Below are 5,897 nucleotides of genomic sequence, written 5' to 3' on the forward strand. Positions count from 1 at the left end.
TTTGGAACCTTAATAAATAGAATTAGTTCTTAAAAAAAAAAAACAAAAAAAGAGAGAGTGACGACGGGTGGGACTTAGAATCAGAAGGCCTTCGGCCTAGTACGACAAATAACACAACAGTCATGGATGCTGCCCATTTAGCCCAGCAAGAAGCAAGAAGTTAGATTGAAACAGGCATTCCAGACACAGTTAGATGAGATGAAACAGCAAATGAAAAGCTTGTGCGTGGAGGCACCACAAGTAGAAGCTTACGAAATGATAAAACCGGACCCTAGTATTCGATGTGAAGTCAAGCTTGACATCGTAAAAACCATGCCGGATTTTACGGGAGAACAAGATGACTATGTGTCATGGCGGCAATCAGCCGAAGACGCATACGAGATCTTCAAACCGTATTATGGTAGCGAAGCGCATTATCAGGCCGTTTCGATTATCAGAAATAAAATCAGGGGGTCAGCAAGAGGGCTACTGTTGCCCATAAGACAGTCTTAAATTTTGATGCCATTATTGCTCGATTAGACTGCACTTACGCGGACAAAACGTCGCTGCGTGTCCTTAAGCAGGGACTTGAAACAGTTAGGCATGGGAAACTTAGCCTAATGCAGTATTACGACGACGTACAAAAACGATTAACGTTGATAACTAACAAGATCGTTATGACACACGAACACGAATGATCAAGGGAAAAACGGTCATTTCTACAGATAGCAAAATAGGCCCCAACAACATAGGCGGCAAAGAACTACATCAAGCCCGTAAAGGAGCTTAAAAATGTGATGCCGGTCGATTCCCCTTTCAGAGTTAGTTTTATTCATGGTTCTAAAAGAGTTCACCAGAAGTGTTTGATGAACATTTTTGGAAAAACATCTGCGTTCTTTCTTTTAGACGCGCTAACACCATTCAATGGTATTATAGGATTTGACCTGCTAGCTCAAGTGGGAGCAAAACTCGACGCAGAGAAAGGTACGATAAATTATGGTTCTGTTTCTGAAAAGCTTCAGCATCATTTTCAGCCTCTAACGAGGCACTGCCGTTTAACACTTCCGTTGTTGCCACAATTCGCACAAGCGACGAAAAGCCGGTATATTCCAAATTATACCCGCACCCCATGGGTGTACAACAATCCAACATGGGTAGTAGACAAAAAAGGCCATGATAAGCTGGGGAACAAAAATAAGCGTCTGGTTATAGACTTTAGGAAACTTAACGAAAAAACAATCGCTGATAAGTACCCAATGCCAAACATCCCACGATAGTGGCAAACTTAGGAAAAGCCAAGTACTTTACAACGTTAGATTTAAAGTCCGGCTACCACCAGATATACTTGGCCGAGCATGACCGTGAGAAGACCTCTTTTTCGGTAAACGGCGGAAAGTATGAGTTTTGTCGATTACCGTTCGGGCTGAAGAATGCGGGAAGCATCTTTCAAAGAGCGATCGACGACGTCTTACGGGAACAGACTCGCAAATCGAGCTATGTCTACGTAGATGACGTTATTATTTTTTCTGAAAATGAAGACTACCATGTTAGGCACATAGATTGGGTTTTGAAAAGCCTGTGTGATGCCGACATGAAGGTATCCAACGAAAAGACGCACTTTTTTAAGCAAAGCGTTGAATATCTGGGATTTATTGTCACCAATGGAGGTGCAAAAACCGACCTAGAAAAAGTAAAGGCCATAAAGGAATACCCAGAGCCTACAAATCTGTATGAGCTTAGATCATTTTTGGGTCTAGCCAGTTATTATTGATGTTTCGTTAAAGACTTCGCTGCGATCGCGAGGCCTTTGACAAGCTTGATGAAAGGAGAAAATGGTTCTGTCAGCAAGCACATGTCTAAGAAGACTTCTATTGAGTTCGGTGCCTTGCAGAGAGATGCATTCGAGAGGCTGAGAAATATCTTGGCTTCCGAGGATGTAATTCTCAGATACCCTGATTTCAGGAAGCCATTCGACCTGACAACGGATGCTTCCGCGAACGGTATCGGTGCGGTTCTATCGCAAGACAAAAGACCCATCACAATGATCTCTAGGACACTCGAAGAGAGCGAGTTACACTACGCCACGAACGAAAGAGAATTGCCATAGTGTGGGCTTTAGGCAAGTTACAACACTACCTATACGGCGCTCGCGATATTAATATTTATACGGACCATCAACCGTTGACATGCCTCGGATTTGATGCCTCGTTGATGCCTCGGATTTCCTGAAAATCAAGATGACAGAAGCTCAGCTAGGGGACTCAAACTCCAGGCAGATTAACAAAAATTCAGAGAATCAAAAACAGATAAACAAACTGACCGACACCATTAATAAAATTATTAAGGCCCGGAATAACAATTTGGTTGACACCCCGCACCTGTATGAAGCACTACTAGCGAGAAATAGAATGCTGGCGACAGAGATACAAAATTTAATTCTAACCATAATATGGGCTAAGGCTGATATAATAAATACCGCTATCCTTAGTCATGCCGATCTGAAATCACTAACTGAACAATACACTCCAATAGTTAGTTTATTAGAAGCAGCTAAAATTAGAGTTCTCCAGTCCGATAATATTATCCATATACTAATAGCCTACCCTAGAGTTAAGGTCAGATGTAAAAAGGTCCTCATATACCCGGTATCACATAATCAAATAATCCTACGGCTCGACGAAGACATTTTGGCGGAATGTGAAGAAGGCACCTTTGCGGTCACAGAGTGCACGGAAACAACGCACAACACCTTCTGTGAGAGGTCGCGACGCGAGACCTGCGCCCGCTCGCTCCATGCGGGAATCTCGGCCCACTGCTACACTCAACCCAGCCACCTTGGAACAGTAGTGCCTATAGATGACGGCATCGTTGTCATTAACGAAGCGACAGCCCTCGTCAGCACGGACGGCGGCCCAGAGGTTCTCGTCAAAGGAACACACCTAATAACCTTCGAGCGGTCAGCTGCCGTCAACGGATCGGAATTCATAAATTTTCAAAAGACATTAGATAAGCAGCCTGGCGTACCCGGTATTGAGCATGCCCTTGCTACACCGCATGAACAACGATAATCTGCGCTTTATCCAAGGGTTCAAGGACGAGGTTGACGCCGCGGGCTCCCCTAAACTTTGGTTCGCGGCTGGAGTGATCCTGAACGTTGCTCTGATTGGTTCACTCATCCTTTTTTTGGCATTAAGGAAAAGGCGAGCCTCCATCGAAATACAACAAACCATCGATAAACTCAATATAACCGAGGACGGTCATAATCTGAAGGGGGCAGAAGTTAACAACTAACAGAGCATAAGTTTACGTTAAAATTACCCTAGCAACTAAGTAGCTCCAGATAAATAATGATGACGCGCCCCAACTGAGTTCAGCGCTCTGCGCTAAGAACGGTCAGCAGTGGCAATTGGATACCCATCTTCCGGGGTATCGAAATGCGCTGCATAAATGCTGAGTCGGCTTGCCGACCATGGGCTTATGGCGTGATGCATTAAAGCTTGGGTAGATTCATATTTTTCCACTCTTTTGTATTCAGTCCTAAGCGAGCACTTTATAAATAAAGAACAAGCTACTCCGGCTTCTGCAGTAAAACCAATTGCATTTGAAGTAATTTATCCACGCTGAGCCCGAAGGCCAGTGTCCAGCAAAGGGGGCAAAGTCACGCCATCCACCATAATCTGCGTAAGAAGACATTCCGTCTGACTAAAATCAGGACCAAAGGATCAATTATCTACGTGGACACTGGGGTGTGCCCTTTTCAGTCTTCGGAGGGAGATGGGATCAGCTAGGATATTTGCTAGTCGGTTCGGGTGGACCATAAGACTGGTATCCAACGAAAAGACGCACTTTTTTAAGCAAAGCGTTGAATATCTGGGATTTATTGTCACCAATGGAGGTGCAAAAACCGACCTAGAAAAAGTAAAGGCCATAAAGGAATACCCAGAGCCTACAAATCTGTATGAGCTTAGATCATTTTTGGGTCTAGCCAGTTATTATTGATGTTTCGTTAAAGACTTCGCTGCGATCGCGAGGCCTTTGACAAGCTTGATGAAAGGAGAAAATGGTTCTGTCAGCAAGCACATGTCTAAGAAGACTCCTATTGAGTTCGGTGACTTGCAGAGAGATGCATTCGAGAGGCTGAGAAATATCTTGGCTTCCGAGGATGTAATTCTCAGATACCCTGATTTCAGGAAGCCATTCGACCTGACAACGGATGCTTCCGCGAACGGTATCGGTGCGGTTCTATCGCAAGACAAAAGACCCATCACAATGATCTCTAGGACACTCGAAGAGAGCGAGTTACACTACGCCACGAACGAAAGAGAATTGCCATAGTGTGGGCTTTAGGCAAGTTACAACACTACCTATACGGCGCTCGCGATATTAATATTTATACGGACCATCAACCGTTGACATTCGCGGTGTCCGATCAAACTCCAAATCGGAAAATAAAAAGATGGAAAGCGTATATTGATGATCATAACGAAAAAATCCACTACAAACCGGGTAAAGACAACCATGTAGCCGACGCTCTTTCCAGGCAGAACATTAATGCCTTACAAGATGAGCCTCAGTCGGACGCTGCGACTATTCACAGTGAAATGTCACTGACCTACACGGTCGAGGCAACAGACCAACCAGTAAACTGCTTCAGAAACCAAATTGTTATAGAAGAAGCACGTTTCCAACTAAAGCGAAGCTTGGTGTTGTTTCGTAGCAAAACTCGTCACTTAATTAATTTCGCCGACAAAAGCACCATTTTGGAAATGCTGAAGGAAGTCGTGAACACCGAGGTCGTAAATGCAATACACTGCGACCTACCCACCCTGGCAAGTTTTCAACATGACTTAATTGCTCATTTCCCGGCTACGCAGTTTCGATATTGTAAAAATATTGTAATAGACGTTACCAATAGAATCGAGCAGTTAGAGATTGTCACGACAGAACACAATCGTGCACACAGGGCAGCTCAGGAGAATACCAAGCAAGTCCTCCGCGATTACTATTTCCCCAAAATGAGCGGCCTAGCAAAGGAGGTGGTTGCAAATTGCAAAATATGCACCAAAGCCAAATATGACAGGCACCCAAAAGAACAGGAGCTTGGGGAAACACCCATACCAAGCTACACCGGCGAAATGTTGCACATTGATATATTCTCAACCGATAAGAAGCAATTCTTAACATGCGTTGACAAATTCTCGAAGCTTGCAATAGTGCAGCCAGTGCTGTCCAGAACAATAACGGACGTTACAGGGCCCTTGCTTCAACTCGTAAACTTGTTCCCCAAGATCAGAACAATATATTGCGACAATGAGGCCGCCTTCAATTCGGAAACGATCACCTCTTTACTTAAAAACAATTACCACATTGACATCGTGAACGCGGCCCCGCTTCATAGCCTGTCAAACGGTCAAGTGGAACGATTCCACAGCACCTTGACAGAAATCGCCAGATGTCTTAAGCTGGATAAAAAAGTCAGCGATACGGTAGAGCTAATCTTGAGGGCAACGATAGAATATAATAAAACAATACATTCTGTCACTCAGGAGAAACCGGTCGAGATCCTCCACACGGGTTCCGATGATCGCTGCCTAGACATTAAAGACAGGTTGATAAAGGCCAGCAAATCAATATCGAAAGATGTAACCCAGCTAGGCGAAATGGTCGGTTTTTGTTAAAAACAACAAAAGGTTAGGAAACAAGCTAACCCCATTGTGCACAGAACAAAAAGTGCAGGCAGACCTAGGAACATCTGTTCTTATTTAGGGGAGGGTGGTCCATAAGGACAAACTCAAATAAATTCCCCCACTTTTAATTTACTTATACCATACCCTTTAATAGAAAGCTAGGCTTTAGTAAAAACGCCGTGGTCTCATTCTATGTTTGGATTGCAGGTTCGCCTTCATAACGCGCACCAC

Source organism: Drosophila mauritiana, unplaced genomic scaffold (assembly GCF_004382145.1).
Source record: "Drosophila mauritiana strain mau12 unplaced genomic scaffold, ASM438214v1 Y_12, whole genome shotgun sequence".
In the NCBI taxonomy this organism is placed as follows: Eukaryota; Metazoa; Arthropoda; class Insecta; order Diptera; family Drosophilidae; genus Drosophila; species Drosophila mauritiana.